General features: G+C 45.4%; 1 protein-coding gene across 3 annotated transcripts in view; it reads right to left on the bottom strand.

Annotated features, from left to right (window-relative positions):
- The window catches only part of mrps28 (mitochondrial ribosomal protein S28), a 165,849-nt gene that overhangs the window by 18,443 nt on the left and 122,555 nt on the right, over nucleotides 1–24,851 (bottom strand). For 2 of the 3 annotated variants that reach the window (XR_015079029.1, XR_015079028.1), the window contains exon 3: nucleotides 4,901–5,069. The exons of the other annotated variant lie outside the window; for it this stretch is intronic. The gene's annotated coding sequence lies outside the window, so the exon portion shown is untranslated. The remainder of the gene's footprint in view (nucleotides 1–4,900; nucleotides 5,070–24,851) is intronic. 3 annotated transcript variants of the gene reach the window in all.

Consider the following 24,851-nt stretch of genomic DNA (forward strand, 5'->3'; position numbering starts at 1 on the left):
ACATTTTGGGCTACTGTGTGGTAACACTGACTGTAAAAGGCACGGACTACAAGGATTTTAAACTCCTCGTGATGCCAGAACTCTGTGTTAATGTAATCTTGGGCCTGGACTTCCAGTGCCACCACGAAAGTGTCACGCTAGCATATGGCGGGTCCCAGCCGCCACTCACAGTCTGTGGCCTATCAACCTTAAAAATCAGCCCGCCCTCTTTATTCGCTAATCTCGCTCCGAACTGTAGGCCCATAGCGACCAAAAGTAGACGGTACAGTCTGGAAGACAGACACTTTATCAAGGCGGAAGTGGACAGACTCCTGCGGGAAGGCATTATTGAATGCAGTACCAGCCCGTGGCGTGCCCAAGTAGTCATAGTTAAAAATAGCAAAAAGAAACGGATGGTAATTGACTACAGCCAGACTGTTAATATTTATACCCAGCTGGACGCCTACCCTTTACCCCGCATATCAGAAATGGTCAACCAGATTGCGCAATACCGAGTCTTCTCGACTATCGACCTCAAATCCGCGTATCACCAGCTCCCCATTAGAACGGAGGACTGCCCATACACCGCCTTCGAGGTGAACGGGCGCCTCTACCATTTTCTCAGAGTGCCCTTCGGAGTAAAAAATGGGGTCTCGGTCTTCCAACGTGAGATGGACCGCATGGTTGACGAGAATAAACTACAAGCTACCTACCCCTATCTGGACAATGTCACTATCTGCGGGCACAACCAGCAAGACCACGATCTAAATCTTGCGAGATTTTTTAAAACTGCCCTAAAGCTGAATCTAACCTACAACGAAGACAACTGTGTCTTCAACACAACCCGTCTCTGTATCCTCGGCTGTGTGGTGGAAGATGGGGTAATTGGACCGGACCCTGACCGATTACGCCCCCTAAAAGGAACTGCCCCTGCCACACAATCCCAAAGCTTTAAAAAGGTGCCTGGGATTTTTTTCGTATTGTGCCCAATGGGTGCCCAATTACTCTGATAAGGCCCGACCCCTCATTAAATCAACGTCCTTCCCACTATCAGCTGAAGCTCGGGAGGCTTTCACCAGTATTAAACAGGACATTGAAAGGGCTGCAGTGTGTGCAGTGGACGAACGCATTCCCTTTCAAGTCAAAAGCGATGAGTCAGACTTTGCCTTAGCTGCGACCCTCAATCAGGCTGGGAGACCTGTGGCCTTCTTCTCCCGAACCCTTCAGGGACCTGAAATCAGGCACTCTTCCGTCGAGAAGGAGGCACAGGCTATAGTGGAGGCAGTGCGGCACTGGAGACACTACCTAGCTGGCAAACGTTTCACCCTGCTCACTGACCAGCGGTCGGTGGCTTTCATGTTTAATAACAAACAAAGAGGGAAAATCAAGAATGACAAAATACTCAGGTGGAGGATCAAACTATCCACGTTCGACTATGATATTATGTACAGGCCGGGAGCCCTTAACGAACCCCCAGACGCCCTATCGCGGGGAATGTATGCCAGCATTCATACGGACAAATTACAGGGTCTCCACAACGACCTCTGTCACCCAGGGGTCACCCGACTATACCATTTTATAAAGTCCCGCAATCTGCCCCGCTCCATCGAGGTGGTCAGGGCAATGACCAGAGCCTGCCGCATCTGTGCGGAATGCAAGCCTCGTTTCTACAGGCCTGACCGTGCACACCTTATCAAAGCCACACAGCCATTCGAGCGCCTAAGTCTGGACTTCAAGGGACCCCTTCCCTCTGCCGACCGTAGCGTATACTTCCTCAATATCATTGATGAATATTCCCGCTTCCCCTTCGCCATTCCCTGCCCAGACATGACCAGTGCCATGGTCATCAAGTGTCTCTGTAATCTATTCTGCATGTTTGGCATGCCGAACTACATACACAGCGATAGGGGACGTCATTCATGAGTGACGAGCTGCGCCAGTTCTTGCTCTCGAAGGGGATAGCCACTAGCAGAACCACTAGCTACAACCCCCGGGGTAATGGGCAAGTGGAAAGGGAGAATGCTACTGTTTGGAAGGCTGTCACATTAGCCTTAAAGTCAAAAGGCCTTCCGGCCTCCCGCTGGCAGGAAGTCCTCCCAGACGTGCTCCACTCCATAAGGTCTCTGTTATGTACTGCCACTAACGCTACCCCTCACGAAAAGATGTTCGTTTTCCCCCGGAAATCCACCTCGGGCATATCTCTACCCGCGTGGCTGATGTCTCCGGGGAACAGTACTATTGCGGAAGCACGTGAGAGGCCATAAAACGGACCCCCTTGTGGAAAAGGTACAGCTCCTCCATGCAAACCCTCAGTACGCCTATACCGAATACTCTGACGGGCGAGAGGACACTGTTTCCATAAAAGACCTCGCTCCCTCGGGGAGCGGAGAGAACGATGGGAGACTACCCGATGAAGACCTACACTACAAAGAGACAGGACGCCCAGAGGTATCAATACCCAACTTTAACCTGGAGGACACTGCAGATAACCTGGAAGACACTGCGGAGGCCCGGACAGCGGAGGAACCAGAATCCACTCCCCTAGAGGCACCTCAACCGGCTTTGCGCCGATCACTGAGAACTGCAAAACCTCCTGACAGACTCACTTATACCAACTTTTAAGAAGCATCACCCCGATGGACTAAATCTATAGAAGGGGTGAATGTAATGAAATCTGTTTGTCTTGATCCTGTATTTGTTTTGCACACATGTATATTACCCTCCCCCACTGTGTATAGTTTCACTTCCTCTTTCCCGACTAACCTGGGAGGTTCCAGGTCTTGGCTCTTGGCTCCGCCCCGACTTCTCTTACATAAAGATCCCAGGATCTGTATGACTCATTCCTGTGAACCAGTCGGCGTGTTGAGATGTTAGCTCTGATCTTAGTGATTAAAAGCCAACTTGTTTAAGTCTATAACTTCTAGTTTTGTGGCTATTGAAGGTCCATCAGTCTTACAAAATGACACGGAGTAAAACAGTAAACTCCAGAATATAAAGCAAACATATGAAAAACACATGAACCAAAAAGTTACTAAAATGAACAGCTTCCAGGTGATTCTCAAATTTGTTGCAACTTCAAACATTAGTACAGGAAACTTTGTGTTATCCGGAGGCTAAATGTCTGGCAAGCTCGAGCCACCGGCAAAAATCAGGAGCTGTTTTGTTAGGTTTTTTTTTCTTCTCGTGGGTTTTTTTTCTTCTCGTGGCTTTTTTTTTTCAACAGTCAGGCTCTGCAAAGTCTCTGTAGCTTAGCAACAGCTTCAGAGAGATGCTTCCAAGGTACAGGCCGACTGTTTAGAAGCTGTTGCTAAGCAACAGTGTTTGTTGTCAGATACGGAGATGAAAAGCTCCGTATGTTTCAACATTAACGCTGGTGTGTCCGGCAGTTTTGAGGGAACGGCAACAGCTCGGTCCCGTCGGTGCTGGATAGCACAAAGTTTCCTGTATAAGGAATATCAGGCCACTAAATATTCCTCGTATTTCACAAAGGTGTTGCCACACATTTAAATAATTGGAATTTGGGTTTTTGAAGATTCAGTTGGAAATCTTTCAAAATATATATCTTCTAAAGCTGCATCACATGAATGTTTAACAAACTTCGAGAATGCTCAAAGTTTAAACATAAGAATCTATACCACACAATAATAGACTTACACAACTGCCTCAGCAGTACTGAACCAAGACACAAGGGAATACAGCATAGAATTTGATCCATCTCTATCTATTAACATTACCAACTTCTTTACCCAATTCATACTTGAACAGAATATATTGTGAAGAATACTGGAGATTTATATCTCCTCTCACGGCACACACCATAATTCAATCATGAATTCAGACCATTTATGGGATTTAAATCATAGTTTTGAATCTTATTGATATGCTTTTTAAAAAAATAAATAAGCAGAAAAAAGCAAGTCCAAAACAATTTTTTTTTAGACAATGGCCTGTAATTTCTGATAGGAGCCATCTGCACACAGGAAGCCTCCTATCAGGAAAAAATCTACGCCCGAGGTCCGGCCATTTCCGATCCTGGGCCTCTCCACGACGAAATGCGCAGGGCCCACGTATCCCAGGGGCACATGCGGTTCGCATGGGCCACGGGGAGCCAATGAGAGAAGGGAGAAGGGAATCCCCCTTCATACTTTTGACAGATAGACTTGTCAAAAGTATGAATGGGGATCACTGAAAAAAGACACTACAACATTAAATACATTTTTAAAAAACCATCACGTTTTTAAAATGAGTTAAAATTACATTAAATTAAATATTTTAAACAAAAATTTAATTTTTTGAAAAAAATAATTGAAGTTTTTTACAGGACTAAAAATAAACTTACCTTTTTTTAAAAAAGTATTTTTTAAATTATAAATGAGTGAAATTTTAAAAAACTTTTTAAAACTCTTATGCTGGTAAAAGCAGGCCGTACGCCTGCTTTTACCAGGTGCAAGATTTTTAAAGGATTTCAGTGGGCGGAGGTTCTGCAGAAAGCGATACTCTCCGCCTGCAGAGGCCCTTTTCCAGGAGTCTTGACAGATCGGAAATGCCAGTTTTTAGCGCATGCGCTTCGCATGCCTGAAACTGGCACTTCTGAGGTCCTTATGGGTGTGTACACAGCTCATACACACCCGTAGGGATCGGAAATTATGGGCCAATATGTTTTCTGGAGGCTAAAGAAAAATGTTTTAGAGAGCATTGAAGCCACAATTAAATATAGAGCGACTGTGGATTGAAGTCAATGGAAAGGTGTATAATGTGCCGCCATTTGGCTATTGCCCATTTTGTAAACACCCCCCAACCGAAGTTGAATTTCACCAGGATGTGCCCAGAATGGCCTAAACTGTTACTTATCCTCGTTGATAGTTTTATACCACATCAGTCTATGTCATTTTCTATTTTCAAACAAATGGAAAAGACTTACTACAAATTGGATAAACGGCTCAGCACTGGAGAGTCTTAGGCTCATGGGATCTTGCATCAGTCAGTGCTCATCATAATTCATGGTTCAATACAATGCATGAAACATGACAGGCGATCCGGGATTTATTACGTCTATTCTGACCGTGCATTGGAACAATCAGCATCAAGAACTGCAACAAAAAGAGTGTAGACATTTTTGAAGCTGCTTTCTGGAATGGCCTTCCTGGCAAATAATCACATATTACTTTGGAAATTAACATCAATTTATCCATATTTTCAGCATTTATTTTATGCTTTGTATGGTGGTTTTCAAAGTCCTGGCAAATAGTGACATTGTTCAGGGAGTCCCCTCTCCTAACTTCCAGAACATTGTCAGCCAGCTGACTTTGGGAACTTGCTGGGATTCTCTTGCAGCCCCTTTAAGATCCAGGGACTCCAGCCTGAAATCCAAGGTCTTGCATATGTGGCCTCATGTCTCAATGAAACAGCTAGTACAACCCACTAGATTCTGCCCACACAAACATTGTAACAGCAAAAGAAAACCTCTCATTAATTTCCACATGAATGTTAGCTATAATGTTGATGTAGAAATGAACACTGACGTGCAACATTATTTTTGATTTACTATTTATTACAAAATGCCATCCCCTGTTCGTAAGAAATGATCGTGTTTAGGTTGAACTATACTGAAAGAGTACTCTTCCCCCGCACAAGCTACTGTTGGAATACATACTGAAATAAGCAGAATGGCTGTTGAAATATTAAAAAATAAATTCATTTTTGTCATACAATTTCAAGTTTAAATTTCATCTGGCAATTAGTAAGGCTCACAAATACAATTTTTGGGAGCCGTTCTTTGTTGCCGCTTATTCAGACAGTCAGAACATATAGTAAAGTAGCAACCCCAGCCCAGCTACTCCTGTTAGCTAAAATAGAGGCAGGGAAAATTAGATGCCAGTAAGTCTAGTAATCACTCAACATTTAACCTCAAGATTTTTTTCAGAAATAGCCATTGAAAGCATCCTTATTGAAATTGCTGTTTACTGCAAATGTCAAAAATCTGAATTGTATACAAAACATTCAGGAGCCTCGTTGCCACATATTGGTGTTTTTGATGTGATCTGAAAAGTTTTGGACTATCTGGGGTACAAGAAACATGATATAGTCTTGTCTAACGATGCATGAAGGAAGGCTGGTTTTATTTTAAACACTTTGATCCTTTAAAAAAAAAGAAAACTCTTAATTCTTCAGGGGCATTGTGAGCCATCTAATACTTGGCCAAAGTGACCATGTGTGAAACTTCATGGGAACTCCCTGCCTCCACCTTCAAATCTGTACAAGTCCATCACCTGTGGCAGTGCACATGGGGAGTCAAGACCAAGGGCAGTATACAGTTCACAAGCAAGGTTAGAGGGTGGGCTAATAACTAGATCAGGATGGGCAGAGGGCAGGGGGCGGGGGAGCAGGAGCAGGCGAGGGGGAGCAGGAGCAGGCGAGGGGGAGCGAGGGTTAGAGTTTTATTTCCTCAAATACCTACTGTGTTCTGTCCAACTGAGACTCAAATACAAAAAGTAGCAGTCTCATCAAGTGCATGAATATATCACTGAAGTTTGAGCCACAGCGTGATGGACATTAAGTAGTAAAAAGGCAAGTTGTAAAGGAAAATAAGTAACTTTTTGAACATTTAAATGAAAAGATGTGGGCTCATTACTACATTTTGCTTCTTCATTGAACTAACTCAAGGTCTAAATGGCTTAAAAGTTCAGCTTAATGTCACACAGAACTGATGCACAGTCTAGAAGTTATGCATCCCACTTTGAGCCTTTGAAGTAATCCTTTTCTTCTCTGTTCTAAACCCTACGACAGCCTGGCAACCAACATGAAGAAACCAGCGATGGATAAAGCTTCCCAAATAGGTTCATGTGTTAGTTGCAACTGTCAAGGGCTAATTTTAATGCAGTTCAGCTATTCTCATCCTGCTTTTAAGAACAAAAAATGATATCTGTTCAAAAGAAAGCTGTTTAGTTATAGTGGAACCAGATGAAAAATTGGGGCATGATTAAAACATTTTTCTTGTGGTTCCATTACCATCAATAAAATTATACAAGTTGCTCTTCCATGGTCTGGTTCATAGGCAAATTTTTTTTAAAAGTCTCTCTTAATGTCTTCCTACTTGTCCTTCACTTTCTAAAGCTTTGCTTCCTCTGTTTTAGTTACATCCATCCATAGTTTCTCTGCGTTAAATCTTCCTATGTTTTATCTTCTTGCTATCTGTATGTGTAACCTACTCTTTTTCTTGCCCTTTCTTCACTTTTAAATCTTTACTTTCGTCTGTCTCCTCTCTCTTCCTACAGTACAACAGTGACGACACTGCAAAAGTACTTCATTGGCATTGGCTTGGCTTGAAGTCGTGAAAGGCGCTTTATAAATGCAAGTCTTGATTTATGTTTGCCATTCCCACTGTGTGTCTTTGACATGTTCATTAAAGCCCAGGGAATGTAGCAAGATGACTGCCATCATGCACAGATTATTAAATAGCCCTTTTCCAGTTCAGAGTTGAAATCTGCTCATCACGAATTTGGAAAAAGTGAGCCTCAAGTGGAGGACAGCAAGAGAAAAGTATGGAGACAAGAGCTGGCCGGTTTAGAGTAAGGACAAGACAAGGCTTGAAGCTGGGGAGTGGTGGCAGTGGGCACTGGGCTGGGCAGAGGTTCAGTCAGGAAGAATTGGACAACTACCATGGCTGTTATATGCCATAGAATGTGTTTTGGTAGAATACAATCACAAAAACAACCAATCAGAAATGCACTAGACATGATTGCAGGAATGGGAAGGTAAGTGTAAAGTATGAGAGCACCAGGGAGATCCCTGGGCTGTGGGAACATTGGGAGGGTGAAGTGAGGGCTTAAGGTGTGGGTGCACTGGATGGCAGTGGTAGGTGGTGGATGCATTGGGAAGTTGTCTTGCTGAGAGTGGGTGTACTGGGAGGTGCATGCAGGGGGTGGGGACAGTATGAAGGAGTTGTAGGGGGTCACTGACAAAAGCATAGTCATAGGGGTGTGTATGCATTGGAAATAGGGAGAAAGGTATGGGTGTCCAGCATGGGGCAGGGACCATCAAAAGGGAGGGGACAGTACAGTGCTCAGGATGGGGGCAGACTTTGTGAATGGCAATGGGAGGGAGGGCCGGCAAATGGGAGGGGAAAGGTCAGGGTCCTCAGGCAGATATTAGGGAAGGATGGAGGAGAAAGAACTCCAAAAGGGCTTTCAAAGGACTATTTTATTTAAAATAGTTACTGCTCAGTATGTGTTTTAAATATTACAGGTAAACATTAATCTCTGAGCTTTAAACCCCACATCCTGTGAATTACCAAGACTGTCTATTTTCATCTGCACAACACTGCCCGGCCATGCTCTGATCTCAGCCCTTCCAGCACTGAAACCTTTAGCCGTGCTTTGGTCATCCCTAGACTTGATTATTTAATTACCCTCCTTTCGCATCCTCCAAAAACTCAAACTTATCCAAACGCAGCCTGTCCAACACAAAGTCCCACTTACCCATCCGCAGCCTTTGCTGACTTACACTGGTTCCTTGACCTCAATGTACTGGAAGTTAAACTCCTCATACTGATCTTCAAATACCTTCACTCCTTTGTCCCAGCCTACATCTGCAAAAATCTTCCCACCTTGTATTCCAGCCACACTCCCACTAGGTACTCGGGAACATTTTTTGCCCTTTTACCTCCTCCCTTCCCACTGTCCAGGGCCCCAAACACCCCTTCCAGGTGAAACAGCGATTTACTTGTACTTCTTGCAATTTAGTATACTGTATTCGCTGCTCACGATGTGGTCTCCTCTACATTGGGGAGACCAAACGCAAATTGGGCGACCGCTTTGCGGAACACCTCCGTTCAGTCCATACGGGTGACCCTGAGCTTCCGGTCGCCTATCACTTTAATTCACCGCTTCACTCCCACTCTGATCTCTCTGTCCTCGGGATATTGCATTGTTCCAATGAAGCTCAATGTAAGCTCGAGGAACAGCACCTCATTTTTCGATTGGGCACTTTGCAGTCTGCCGGACTCAACATTGAGTTCAACAATTTCAGATAATTATCCCTGCCCCCATTTTTCAAGCAGTATGATTTTTGCCATTCCCATTTGCAACATTTTATCTTTCCTGCCTCTTACAAAAGTACAGGATGTTCTTTCTATTTCTTCCTCCCCTCCTAACCCCCCTCCCTGTCTCTGCACCTGCTTAATATCTGTTACATCGCCAGCTTTTTCCAGTTCTGATGAAGGGTCCCAGACCTGAAACATTAACTCTGTTTCTCTCTCCACGGATGCTGCCTGGCCTGCTGAGTATTTCCAGCATTTTCTGTTGTTATCACAGAACCATCTCCTGAATCTAACAGAATTAGACACACGAAATAGGAGCAGGATCAGGCTACACGGCCCCTGGGCCCACTCCGCTACCCACAGGGCCATGTCCGATCCGAACCTGGACTCATGTCCAAATTCCTGCCCGCTCCCCGTAACCCTTAATTCCCTTTACTTCTAGGAAACTGTCTATTTCTGTTTTAAATTTATGTAATGATGTAGCTTCTACAGCTTTTTGGGGCAGCATATTCCATGGACCTACCACCCTCTGAGTGAAGTAGTTCCTCATCTCAGTTTTGAAAGAGCAGCCCCTTATTCTAAGACTATGCCCCCTAGTTCTAGTTTCACCCATCATCGGGAACATCCTCCCCGCATCCACCCGATCCAACCCCTTCACAATCTTACATGTTTCAATAAGATCGCCTCTCATTCTTCTGAACTCCAATGAGTAGAGTCCCAATCTACTCAACCTCTCCTCATATGTCCATCCCCTCATCCCCGGGATTAACCGAGTGAACCTTCCTCGAGAGCAAGTATGTCTTTTCTTAAGTATGGACACCAAAACTGTATGCAGTATTCCAGGTGCGGTCTCACCAATACCTTGTACGACTGAAGCAATACCTCCCTGTTTTTATATTCTATCCCCCTAGCAATGAAAGCCAACATTCCATTGGCCCTCCCAATCACTTGCTGCACCTGCATACTAACCTTTTGAGTTTCGTGCACCAGGACCCCCAGATCCCTTTGTACTTCAGTACTTTCCAGTTTCTTGCCATTAAGATAATAACTTGCTCTACGATTTTTCCTGCCAAAGTGCATAACCTCACACTTTCCAGTATTGTATTCCATCTGCCAAATCTCTGCCCACTTACTTAGCCTGTCTATGTCCCCTTGCAGGTTTTTTATGTCCTCCTCACTCACTACTTTCCCCCCCATCTTAGTATCATCTGCAAACTTTGATATGTTACACTTGGTCCCCTCCTCCAAATCGTTAATATAGATTGTAAAGAGTTGGGGACCCAGCACTGACCCCTGCGGAACACCACTAGTTACTGATTGCCAGTCTGAGAATGAACCATTTATCCCAACTCTCTGCCTTCTGTTAGATAGCCAATCCTCTATCCATGCCAGAATATTACCCCCAATCCCGTGATTTTTTATCTTAAGCAATAATCTTTTGTGTGGCACCTTGTCAAATGCCTTTTGGAAGTCTAAATACACTACGTCCACTGGTTCCCCTTTATCCACCCTATATGTTACTTCCTCAAAGAACTCCAGCAAATTTGTCAAACATGACTTCCCCTTCATAAAACCATGCTGACTTTGTCCTATTAAATTATGATTATCCAAATGTCCTGTTACTGTCTCCTTAATAATGGACTCCAAAATTTTACCTACCACAGATGTTAGGCTAACCGGTCTATAGTTTCCAGCCTTCTGTCTACTGCCCTTTTTAAATAAGGGTGTTACAATCGCAGTTTTTCAGTCTGCCAGGACCTTTGCTGAGTCCAGGGAGTTTTGGAAAATTATTACCAATGCATCCACAATCCCTACCGCCACTTCCCTCAAGACCCTAGGATGTAAGCCATCAGGTCCAGGTGATTTATCCGCCTCGAGTCCCATTATTTTACCGAGTACCACTTCCTTAGTGATTTTGATCGTGTTTAGCTCCTCCCCCTCCCCTCCTCACTCCTGTTTGTCCAGTGTTGGGATATTCTTAGTGTCTTCTACTGTAAAGCCATTCGGCCCTATTTTGATTGTGCTGAGTAACCATGGGATGTTTTGACATTGAAGGCGCTATATAAATGCAATTCCCGTTGGAATAAAAAAAATCAGTCCGGGATGTAACAATAATACATCCTTGTGACTTGAACTGGATATTCGTGTCACTTGCACGTTTACTTCTACAATCTCGCCAAAGGCGGACCGAGCAAACATTTGGTGAGATAAGGCTTAAAACCAATTGTTAAGTTGCTTTATTTCACAGCATGTGAACATACGCAGCAAGTTATGATTGGATTCACTTAGAATCATAGAATGGTTACAGCACAGAAGGAGGTCATTTGGCCCGTTGAGCCCGTGCCGACTCAGTTAGTCCCACCCCCCCGCCCTTTCCCCATAGCCCTGCAATTTTTTTTCCTTCAGGTACTTATTCAACTCCTTTTTGAAAGTCAAGATTGAGTCTGTCTCCACCACCCTTTCAGGCAGTGCATTGCAGATCTTAACCACTCGCTGCGTAAAACGGTTTTTTCTTACATCGCCTTTGGTTCTTTTGCCAATCACCTTAAATCGGTGTCCTCTGGTTCTCCACCCTTCTGCCAATGGGAACAGTTTCTCTCTATCTACTCTGTCCAGACCCCTCATGATTTTGAACACCTCTATCAAATCTCCATTTCGTTCAATCAACATGATTTGACTTCAGATAATAATACAAAATAATTAGGATACTATGCTTCCCATCAGTGAGTCATCTTATTTGACTTAAAACAGAACTCATTTGTCTGCATGCAGTCATTTAGTCCAGGGCAGAACATCCTCTCCCTGCAATCTCCTGTCTTTTTTCCCCCCTCAGCCTAACGAGTGTCAGCTTTCAGTCAAACTACCTAGCCACATCCACCAGCCTAACGTGGCAATGGCCCCTGCTGAATTCAAATTAAGAGAGATGTTGCAGCAGCAAGAGTCTGAAGATCACAAATATAAAATGACCTTCCATTGTCAACACCATGCTGGTCCAGACACCCAATCTGAAATCTAATCTATACCTGCTAGTGTTTCTGTCCCATGAACTTAAATCAGAGAGCCTCGTTTCCCTCAATAGTAGCAGTTTGAATATATATTGCACAAAGCACCCCACCCCCATGATGGCATAGTCAGAAATGCTGAAATGTAACATGCTCATGTTCAAAATGCACAATGTGGTTGGAAACTTAACCAACTCTTGTAAGAAAAAATATCCAGTCAAAGCCCAGGCTTTTTTTATTTTGTTTAAAACCTTTTAGAAATTCCCTGCTGAGGAAAAAGGTAGCTGACACTTTTTTTCCCAAATGAGCATTTTGAGTGATTCATGTTGTTCGTCAACCAAGTGCAACAAAACACTGCCATTGGACTTTTCCATTATAACATGCTGGCACATGATTTTTTCATTATAAATGTTGGCATAAAAAGTGTGACGAAGAAATAATGACACAGGAAGGTTAATGTGGACAGGAAGTGAGTGCCATACTAAAAGCCCTGCACTACAGGAATTGTGCACAGATGCAGCATGTACTTCCTGTAACAGTTTACTGGGTTTTTTTCCTGTCAGTCACACTGGTTATATAATCTACTCTTAATTCAAAGTTGCTCAATTTGAATTCTGTGGTAGTTCAAATTTCTACATTTTGTGTTATCTACATTGCTTAATGCAAATTATTGGATAATTCAGATTTTTTCTACGCACAAATAATGACTCTGTATAATCCAAAATACTGTAGATGGTGTTACTGAATAATGGATATTCAAGAACAAATTTATCTGAACTCATTATAGTGTACACACAAAGGTTAGATGCTGCGCTTTATACATGGAGTAAAATAAACTAAGTGTCAACCATGGCTCAGTGGGTAGCACTCTCGCGTCTGAGTCAGAAGGTTGTGGGTTCAAGTCTCACTCCAGAGACTTGAGCACAGAAACCTACGCTGACACTCCAGTGCAGTGCTGAGGGAGTGCTGCACTGTCAGAGGTACCGTCTTTCAGATGAGACGTTAAACCGAGGCCCCGTCTGCCCTCTCAGGTGGATGTAAAAGATCCCATGGCACTATTTCGGAGAAGAGTAGGGGAGTTCTCCCAGGTGTCCTGGCCAATATTTATGTCCCAATCAACATCACTAAAACAGATTATCTGGTCACTATCACATTGCTGTTTGTGGGAGCTTGCTTCCAACTATCAGTTCACACTAAGCTGCTCACAGAACAATCTCCCTGCAGCAGCATTTATTTATGATATGCAGCGCACTGAAACAACCCCACTAGCTGGGATAAAGCAGTTTCACTGGCGTTACAGATCAATGATAGGCTCTTCCAACACAGGGGAAGCATTCCAGGAATAACTAAATTGCAATTACTCCTGGAAGCATCTCTTATGGAAGAAGCATGCTGCTAATCCTCACTATGTAGCGCCTCTAAAATGTACAAATAGCAACTGCCATTGGAAGAATCCTCCTTAATTAACTAGGTGTCTTTCACATTTTTGAATAGCTGTGCTAAATTCTGCAATTCAAGCCAGATAAAACCCAAGGCTGGCCGCAAGTTTTGTACGTGTTCTTTAGACACCGAGTGGCAAAAGTCATTTCTACTATGTGGGTAAACCCATTTTATGTTGGCCCATTAGAGTTCTATTTCCTACATGCCCAGCACTCGTCAAAACAAAAGTCTCTCCTGCAACTCAGCCCTTTTTGTTTTTATTTTATCTTCTACACTGTCTTCACCTCTATTAACTTCTAGTCATTCTTCAGTTGCAGGATTGTATCTCATTACCAATGCTATTCTGTGATTTAGTGGACAAGAGGCACACATGCTGAAGACGTTGATCAAATGTCAGTCCTTTCCCTGGGATGGGTGTGCCCAAGACATTCCCATCAAATAGCCCTGCTGAGAACTGACAAAACCCCTCAGACTTCAGACACATCAACTCAAGTGTCTGCCACCACCCACTCAGGACAGTGCTGTGAAGCTTGCACCTTAACCTTTACACCACAGGGTCTTTTCAACCATCATACTTTTTTTTTACTGCTTTTAGTTGACAAGTTCATCAACATTTATAGTGACAAACAGCAGCCAGAGACTGCCTGAAATCATTCAGAATCTGACCTACTTCCTGTCATAAATTCTCTCCAATTATTAACTCTGAATCAATCCCAGTGGACACACACATGCAATGTGAACAAATGCAACATTTACATTTTTTTTTAAAAAGGGGTACGAGGGGGAAACTGGGTGATATGGTTCTTTAACCTCTGGACCCAGAGCACAAACCAAACCCAGGGTGACAGGACAGGGATATTCACTTTTTACCAGTTGTACTTGCCCTATATGGAATGTGACTGGATGATTTCAACCCAGTTTCTAGTCAGCCAAAACCCTGGGCAAAAAACTGCCAGAAATATGGTGCAAATGAATAATAAATCTGGAATCTCACCCAGGATGGTTGGTGTGGGAAATTAACTTTCACAGTTGTTGTGGAAGCTCTTATGAAGTTGAGGTTAAACCACATTGTTGGAGCAGATCACAGGGTACTTGGAGTCTGTATCGTTCCATTCTATAAGGTCCCTGACCTGGACCTGCTTCATGCTGACACCAGTTGCCAAAAGTGGCAAATTATACTATTCCCTCTCCTGGCTTTGATGAATACAAAAATTTACCAAGATCAATAAATATAAGCATTTTGTGGAGTTTCTCACTAGTTTAAACAGAGGACCTCCATTAAATATGCTTGCAGTGTCCCAATGACTGCAGAGGTTTTAGTATAAACAAATAAAAAATATAAATGACTCAAGTTTAAAAACAGCAAAAGGTACAGCACATACTTTTCCATAAGGAGGGATTGTAGGTTAAATCACTGCTGCCAGACTGATTACTTCTAAAATTCAGGTCTTGGCCAAATTATTAGATCTGCAGACTCAGCTAAAATGAGAATTTTTGGAGCATGGAATGATTTGTCACAGGGAGGGGTTGAGGCAGAGACTGTTGTGCCTTAAGGGAAAAGTGGACACATATTTGAAGCAGAGGAAGATTCCGAGCTATGGAGAGAGAGCAGGGCAGTGGGATTAGTTTCAGATTGCTCTAGCAAAGATCCAGCATAGACATAATGGTCTCTTTCTGTGCTGTAAACTTCAATGGTCCAATGGAAGAAGGTGGGAGATGGGAAGAAAACGAACACCAACCAACTCACTGTGCTTAAATGCAGTGCTTGAAGATAAACAGTGATGGAAAAAATGGGAAGCTGAGAATGAGCAAGAAAATCATCCCTTTGAGAATGAAGACTAGTAAATTGTTTACTGTACAAATTGTCAGGGAACAATACATGCCAGTTTTTAAACAAAGTCAATTTAAAACTCTACAAAGGTTAAAAGGAAGCTAGGTAGGTGCCTTTTTTCCTTGGAAAATAATACACTAACTCTTTTCTCATCAGGAGATTTTTTCATCAAAAAGTCATTCACTTCATTGTGTTTGTTTTTCTGATGGGACCAATGTGTTAATTGCTGACAGTAGGTGGAATTACAAGTTAATTGTACTAACATCAACCCTGCATCATTTCATGGAAAAATAAGGCTAAATGATTAGGCTTAAATTTGGTTACTTTGTAATGTATTTCTCTTTTTACTCCATCTCTTTACATGACGTGACCCACATTACAATACAACCTAAATTTTAGGCAGATCGGCTCTTTTTAGTCTCTTCTCTAATCTCCTGGTGGGAAAGTGCCTTTGGCAATGAACCGTAGTCTCAGGGGGCTTCGGGCAGAGTGGAACCACTGGCTGCAGATAACATCTTGTGCACGACCGTGAAATCTGACGAGTGTTACCACATTTCACTCAAACAGCATCCCCGTCTCTCCTACTGAGTGAAGTGCGTCTGAATAGTGGGCGTGGCTATAAACTTTAATGTTTCAAAGTGCAGTACATTTGGAAGGCATTGCAGCCAGAGTGTAGTCTTTTAAAAGTTAGTATGCTCATTATGACAGAACTAATTTCACTAGTGTGGTAAACCACTGTATTGTATATTGCCACCTCTGGGTGGCGCTGTGTATGGAGGCATGCCTCAGCTGACTCCACCCACCACTGTGTGGGTTTCGTTCAGACTTGTTCAGTCACTCACGAAGAAGCATGGTCTCTTCTTAGCTAATAAAAGCCTTATTCATCTCTTCTTTCGACTCATCATCTCTTCTTCGACTCATCACCTTTTATGAAGTAATTGATAAGCGTATCAATTTTATTAGCTAAAAGTTAAATGGCGACACCTGAGGAGCAACAACAGCAACGGATACAGCAGACATTGCTGAGAGCCCTCAGACCACCACGCCTGGACCTCGACCCTCAAGATGTGGGTGCATCAGCCAAGTTTGAACACTGGCTGAGCTGCTTTGAATCCTTCCTCGCAATCTCACAGGTTACAGAGGAGGATCACAAACTGAAAATTTTGACCGCCCAGGTGAGCCATCAAGTATATATGCTAATCCGGGACTCTAATACGTACGTGGCGGCCCTCGAGCTACTAAAAGGGCAATATACGCGCCCAGTGAACACAATTTACGCCCGACACCTCTTGGGATCCCGCAGGCAGCAACCGGGAGAATCGGTAGGGGCATTTGCACGGGCGCTACTGGCACTCTGCAGAGACTGCGATTGTAAAGCGGTAACGGCTGTGGAGCACGCGCAGGGACTCGCCTGTGATGCCTTCGTCAGGGGCCTCCAGTCAGACCACACCCGGCAGAGACTGCTAGAAAGCAAGGAACCCGACCTGAAGACGGCCATTGCCCTTGCGCTCTCGTTAGAGGAGGCCCACCGAAACCTCGAGGCATACCCCCGTAACGGCGCCGAGACATGGCAATCGAAACCGTGGGACACGGGACCGCCGCCCCCGGCACCAACCGCTGCAGCGACCCAACCGAGACAGCAGCCTCCGGTAAGAACTGCTTCGATGCCCAGTAACCAGGCCCAAAAATGCTATTTCTGTGGCCAGTTAAAACATCCCAGAGCGCACTGCCCAGCTAAGACAGCTACCTGCTCGGGCTGCGGGAAGAAAGGCCATTACGCTAACGCCTGCAAGGGGAAGCCAGCCAGCAGCGCAGCGTGCGGGCCGTGGGAGCAGCCATCTTATCTGCCATTTTGTGTACCCCCGGCCGCATGGCATCCGCCGCCATCGTATCCAACGCACTCAACCGCCATTTCGTCACCGGAACCGACCACCGTCTCGGCGGATGACTATAGTGACTCACTAAGCCACATACTGGCCTCCGTGACGCTGGATCAAGGCCACCCTCACCATCTATCCAGCTCCATGATGGATATCGCGGTAAACGGCCGCGCCACCAGTTGCCTGATCGACAGCGGGAGCACAGAGAGTTTCGTCCACCCCGACACGGTACGTAGCCACTCCCTCACGATTCTGCCAACGCACCATCGCATTTCTATGGCGTCCAAGTCCCAGTCAATGGACATCAGCGGCTACTGTGTGGTGACCCTGTCAGTAGGGGGCACTGAATATCAAAAATTTAAACTGCTAGTCCTGCCCCGTCTTTGCGCTGCCGTCCTGCTAGGGTTGGATTTTCAGTGCCACCTTAAGAGTGTCACACTAGCATACGGTGGACCCCTCCCCCCACTCACAGTCTGCAACCAACAACTTTTAAATCGCCCGCTGCAAACCACCTGCAGCCTTTCCACATTAAAAGTCCCCCCCCCTCCCCTGTTCGCTAACCTCACCCGCGACTGTAAACCCATCGCTACCAAAAGCAGGCGGTACAGTGCCGGGGACAGAGCTTTTATCAGCTCTGAGGTGGAGCGGCTCTTGAAGGAGGGCATTATCGAAGGTAGCACTAGCCCCTGGCGAGCCCAGGTTGTAGTCGTTAAAACCACTGCAAAACGCCGCATGGTAATCGACTACAGCCAAACCATAAACCGGTACACCCAGCTGGACGCGTACCCCCTCCCTCGCATATCTGATATGGTCAATCAGATTGCGCAATACAAAGTATTCTCCACCATCGACCTTAAGTCAGCGTACCACCAGCTGCCCATCCGCCATGAGGACCGCCAGTATACTGCCTTCGAGGCAAACGGCCGCCTCTACCACTTCCTTAGGGTCCCCTTCGGCGTCACCAACGGGGTTTCGGTCTTCCAAAGGGAGATGGACCGAATGGTTGACCAGAACGCGCTGCGGGCAACCTTCCCCTATTTGGATAACGTCACCATCTGCGGCCACGACCAGCAGGACCACGACGTTAATCTAGCAAATTTCCTCCGTACGGCCCAACGGCTGAACCTAACGTACAATAAGGAAAAATGTATGTTTCACACCAAGCGCCTGGCCATCCTCGGCTGCGTGGTGGAGAACGGAGTCATCGGGCCCGACCCCGACAGAATGCGCCCCCTAATGGAGCTACCCCTTCCCCACTGCCAAAAAGCACTGAAGAGATGCCTGGGGTTTTTCTCCTACTACGCCCAGTGGGTGCCCCTCTATGCAGACAAAGCCAGGCCCCTCATCAAAGCCACCTCCTTCCCCCTGACACCAGAGGCGTGTGCAGCCTTCACTCTTATCAAGAACGATATCGCGAAGGCCGCAATGCACGCGGTGGATGAGTCCATCCCCTTCCAAGTGGAGAGCGATGCCTCCGACTTCGCCCTAGCCGCGACCCTTAACCAGGCGGGCAGACCCGTGGCCTTTTTCTCAAGGACCCTCCAGGGCCCCGAGACGAGACACTCCTCCGTCGAAAAGGAGGCCCAGGCTATTGTAGAAGCGGTGCGTCACTGGAGGCATTACCTGGCCGGGAAACGATTTACCCTGCTCACTGACCAGCGTTCAGTAGCTTTTATGTTTAATAATAAGCAGAGGGGTAAAATCAAGAACGACAAGATCTTGAGGTGGAGAATCGAACTCTCCACCTACAATTATGATATCTTGTATCGGCCAGGGAAACTCAATGAGCCCCCAGATGCCCTATCACGTGGTACATGCGCCAACGCGCAGAGTGATAGGCTGCAGTCCCTCCACAATGACCTCTGCCACCCGGGGGTCACCAGGTTTTTCCATTTTATCAAATCCCGTAACCTGCCCTACTCCATCGAGGAGGTCAGGACCATGACCAGGAGCTGCCAAATCTGCGCCGAGTGCAAACCGCACTTCTATAGGCCGGACAGAGCAAGCCTGATCAAGGCCACCCGCCCCTTCGAACGCCTGAGCGTCGATTTTAAAGGGCCCCTCCCCTCCGCTGACCGCAATGTGTACTTCCTCAATATAGTTGATGAGTACTCCCGTTTCCCCTTTGCCATCCCTTGCCCAGACATGACCAGTACCACGGTCATCAAGTGTCTGAATGACATCTTCGCTCTGTTCGGGTTCCCCAGCTATATACATAGCGACAGGGGCTCATCGTTCATGAGCGACGAACTTCGGCAGTACCTGCTAACAAGAGGTATCGCCACGAGCAGGACCACCAGTTACAACCCCCGGGGGAACGGCCAGGTGGAAAGGGAGAACGCGACGGTTTGGAAGGCAGTCCTCTTAGCACTAAAATCTAAGGGCCTTCCGACCTCCCGCTGGCAGGAGGTCCTCCCTGCAGCGCTTCACTCCATTCGGTCACTGCTTTGTACTGCCACTAATGCGACCCCTCATGAGAAAATGTTCGTTTTCCCCCGGAAGTCTACATCGGGAACCTCGCTACCGGCATGGTTGACTTCTCCTGGGCCCGTCCTACTGCGGAGGCACGTGAGGACGCATAAAACGGACCCCCTGGTCGAGCGGGTGCACCTCCTACACGCCAACCCCCAGTATGCCTGGGTGACATACCCAGACGGGCGGGAGGACACGGTCTCCATACGAGATCTCGCACCCTCGGGTACCCCTGAATTACCACCGTTATCCCCCTTACCACCGTTATCCCCCTTACCACTGTTATCCCCCACCACCCCTCCCAACCCAACCCCTGCAGACGGCATGCCAAAGCCCCAGGAATCTTCGCCAACCACCCAGACACCAGACCAGACGTCGGATGCTGCAACACCACCGCCGCCACCACGACGATCAGGACGTCAGACAAGGCCTCCTGATAGACTTAACTTGTAGTACCCTTCACCCCGCCGGACTTCACATTAAACAAGGGGTGAATGTGGTAAACCACTGTATTGTATATTGCCACCTCTGGGTGGCGCTGTGTATGGAGGCATGCCTCAGCTGACTCCACCCACCACTGTGTGGGTTTCGTTCAGACTTGTTCAGTCACTCACGAAGAAGCATGGTCTCTTCTTAGCTAATAAAAGCCTTATTCATCTCTTCTTTCGACTCATCATCTCTTCTTCGACTCATCACCTTTTATGAAGTAATTGATAAGCGTATCAACTAGTTATAATCCTTTCCAACTGTTTAAACCACCTACAAAATTTGGAGAAGGCCAGCAAAAAAACCCACAGGAATAAGTTTTTTTTAACCCTCTGAACACCTTGGATGAATTTACCATTTACATGTGATTATGCCAATACAGGGTTTTCGTTGATTGGAAAAATCTGCCTTTCAACTTGTCAAAATCTTTTTTTGGAAGGGGAAGGGGAAGCAAGGAGAGGAAATATTTTCAAGTTAAGATACATTGCAAATACAGATAGAATAAACAGAATTAACAAAGGAGTAAAGGTGAAGTTAATTTTATTTTCAAAAGAGGAAAATGGATGGCAGGATCAGTACAGGCAAAGTGCTTATTTTATGTATTATTGTATTTTCACTGTTTAATTTTATATTTTAGGCTTATTACAGAAATAAGGTTATCTTTGAGATTTGAGAAGTTCTTTATCGTAATATTAATATTTTCAGCATCATAGTAAATAAGCTGGAAACAAACCAAGCTGGATAGCCATGGGGCACAGGAGGTTCAGAGATCTTCCTGGCATCCTAATCGTTAATTCACCCAAACTAGAGTATGTATTTATAACATTGGGGCTGAAGATACTGGGCTGAATTCTACAATGCCTATTAGGTTGATTTGATGCAATCTTTCACTTTTCCATGAAGTTTGTGCACAACATTGCTCACATCTATAGTGAGTATCGGACCTGGGGTCTAAGGTCTGAATGGAGTCGAGGCATTTCCTCACAATAAGGAAAAATTAACCAACAAGTCCCTGTATATGACACATCCACTAATAATCTATTACAAAATGGCTTGATGACACAGGCCATTAAATTCCTGATGGGAAAGCCAGCTATTATTTTGTCATCAGTAGAGTACCTGTTACGTTGAGGCTTATCATCACTCAGGTCCTTTTTAGAAACTGGCATTTTCATTGCCTCCAGGACTTTCACAAGATAGGTTCAGATAAAGGTAGCCCTTTAACCTATAGAGTCAGCTTAGCTCAGTTGTAGCACTCTCCCCTCTGAGGCAGAAAGTTGTGGGTTGAAGCCCCATTACAGAGACTTGACCACATAATCTAAGTTAACACTTCAGTCCAGCACTAAGGGAGTGCCTACATTACAACAGTAAATACATTTCAAAATTACTTTACTGGCTATGAGGCACTTTGGGATGCCCTGAGGACATGAAAGGTGCTATATATCATAGAAATTTATGGCACAGGAGGCCGCCATTTGGCCCATCGTGTCTGTGCCGGCCGAAAAAGAGCTATCCAGCCTAATCCCACTTTCCAGCCCTTTGTCCGTAGCCTTGTAGGTTACAGCACTTCAAGTGCATATCCAAGTACTTTTTAAATGTGATGAGGGTTTCTGCCTCTACCACCCTTTCAGGCAGTGAGTTCCAGACCCCCACCACCCTCTTCTACCAATTACTTTAAATCTATGCCCCCTAGTTATTGACTTCTCTGCTAAGGGAAATAGGTCCTTCCTAGCCACTCTATCTAGGCCCCTCATAGTTTTGTACACCTCAGTCAAGTCTCCCCTCAGCCTCCTCTGTTCCAAAGAAAACCTCAGCCTATCCAATCTTTCCTCATAGCTAAAATTCTCCAGCCCTGGCAACATCCTCGTAAATCTCCTCTGTACCCTCTCTAGTGCAATCACATCTTTCCTGTAATGTGGCGATAAGAACTGTACGCAGTACTCTACCTGTGGCCTAACTAGTGTTTTATACAGTTGAAGCATAACCTCCCTGCTCTTATATTCTATGCCTTAGCTGTGGCTCAGTTGGTAGCACACTCGCCTCTGAGTCAGAAGGTTGTGGGTTCAAGTCCCACTCCAGGAACTTGAGCACATAAAGCTAGGCTGACACTCCAGTGCAGTACTGTTGGGAGTGTGCCATCTTTCGGATGAGATGTTAAACCAAGGCCGTCTGCTCTCTCAGGTGGACGGAAAAGATCGTAAATGGCACTATTTCGATAGAAGAGCAGGGGAGTTATCCCTGGTGTCCCTCAATCAACATAACAAAAACAAATTATCTGGTCAGTATCACATTTCTGTTTGTGGGACCTTGCTGTGTGCAAATTGGCTGCCGTGTTTCCCACATTACAACAGTGACTCCACTTCAAATACTTAATTGGCTGTAAAGCGCTTCGAAATGTCCGGTGGTCGTGAAAGGCGCTATATAAATACAAGTTTTCTTTTTCTTTCGGCTAATAAAGGAAAGTATCCCATATGCCTTCTTAATCACCTTAGCTACCTGTCCTGCTACCTTCAGGGATCTGTGGCCATGCATGCCAAGGTCCTTCTGTTCCTCTACCCTTCTCAGTATCCTACCATTTATTGTGTATTCCCTTGCCTTGTTATCCCTCCCCAAATGCATTACCTCACATTTCTCCGGAATGAATTCCAGTTGCCACTTTTCTGCCCACCTAACCAGTCCATTGATATCTGATTGCAGTCTACAGCTTTCTTCTTCACTATATGCACTTTTTTTTTTCTCCTTTCTTTGTCTTCACCCTTTAGAATGCCAATTCTATTACCTTTTAATTACAGAACCTAGCTGTGTCTTAAATACATCCAGTATTGTGACCTCAATCACCCTTTTTGGCAACCCATTCCAGCTGTTGATCCCCAATACTTCACAATGCTTGCCCTAAATTCAGCATTCACAACCTGCTGCTCTGGCATATCTGAAAGTATTGCTTTGATTTTACTTCCTCTATTGTTAATGACAACTTGAATTTATACAGCACTTTTTAAAATGAGAAAACAGAGGCATTAGGAAGAAAGAAAATACAAAATTAGGAGGGTGCCCAAAAACTTGATCAAAAAGATGCAGTTTATTGAGGGTCTTAAAAGAGAGAGATGAAGATGTTTAGGAAGGGAATTCCATACAGTGGGATCTAGGCAGCTGAAAGCATGGCTTCCAATGGTGGGACAAGGGGGAATGCACAAGAGGTCAGGGTCAGAGGAAAGGGGAGCATAGGAGGAGGGATGGTTGTTAGGCAGAAGGAGATTATGGAGATGGAGGGGGTCTGAGGCTCAGGAAGGATTTAAAGACATGGACAAGAAATTTAAATATGAGGCACTGGGGGACAGAGAATCAATGCAAGGGTGATGGGCGAATAGGGCCTGCTGACGAATAGGATATGCGCAGCCAATTTTTGGACATTCTGGAGTTTATGGAGGGTGGAGATGGGAAGCTACCAAAGAGAAAGGGAAAGAGAGGGAAGAGAAAGAAAGGGAAAGAGAGGTAGAAAGAAAAAGGGAGAGAAGAGAAAGGAAGAGAAATAAAGGGAAAGAGAGAGAGAAGTAAAGAAAGGGAAGGAAAGAAAGGGAAAGAAAAAGGGATGGCGAGAGAGAAAGAAAGAAAAGAATTAACTTGTATATTTATATATATATATTTATGTGATGGTGTTGGGTAGAACCAGGGGTCACCCATACACACTGAGAAAGCAAGGAGTGAGGATAACGCCAAGATATTTTACTTTTCCCAAAGGGTGACTGACCTGTGGAAAAGGATTCCATTGGTGTAGTGAAGATTGGCTCTTTACATAATTCAAGGTGTTAAGTCAGATTTATGGAAAATTAGGTGATCGTGACATATGGAAGGCAGTCTAATTATTCAAATAATAACGAATGATGTGGGGCTTCCTCGAGCTTACCTGGTTGACTATGAGCGGTTGTGGTAAACCACTGTCATACCTGTCTGTGTCTGTATGTGTATTCCACTAGGTACAGGTCTGGACATGCCTCGGCTGACTCCTCCCACTATTCCAGGTATATAAGTGACTACCTTCCAGTCCCTTAGTATTCTGGACGGGTTGACCACTCGAGACAAGACCTTCATTCTTTAGTTAATAAAAGCCTGATTGTTACTCGCTCAACCTCAGTCTTTTGAGTAATTGATGGCGCATCAATTTTATTAACTAAATTTTTTATAATGGAGAAGATCCTCACACCAGCATGCCTGGACCTGGACACTCGGGAAGCGGACGCTTCCACCAAGTTTGCTCACTGGCTCACGTGCTTCGAGACATTCCTGACTGCCTCCACTGCGGTCGAAACGGATGCGGACAAACTGTCTGTCCTGTTCTCCAAGGTGAACCACCGAGTGTACTCAGTCATCCGGGACGCGACCTCGTACACAGCCGCCCTCCAGCTCCTCAAGACCCAGTACACGCGCCCTGTGAACGAAGTATACGCTAGGCACCTTCTGGGGAGTCGCAAGCAACAACCTGGGGAATCGACTGAGGAATACCTCCAAGCACTGTCCGTGCTTGGCCGGGCCTGTGGGTGTAAGGCGGTAACGCCCACTAAGTACACGGAGGAACTGATCCGGGATGCCTTCGTAGCGGGCCACAGGTCCAACTACACCCGACAGCGACTGCTGGAGCAGAGTGACCTCACCCTCGACAAAGCCTCCGACATCGCACTAACGCTGGATGCAGCCTTCCGGGGCATGGATGCCTACTCCTCTGCACC

Source organism: Somniosus microcephalus, chromosome 7 (genome assembly GCF_052327205.1).
Source record: "Somniosus microcephalus isolate GS21.2 chromosome 7, FLI_Smic_1.0, whole genome shotgun sequence".
NCBI lineage: Eukaryota > Metazoa > Chordata > Chondrichthyes > Squaliformes > Somniosidae > Somniosus > Somniosus microcephalus.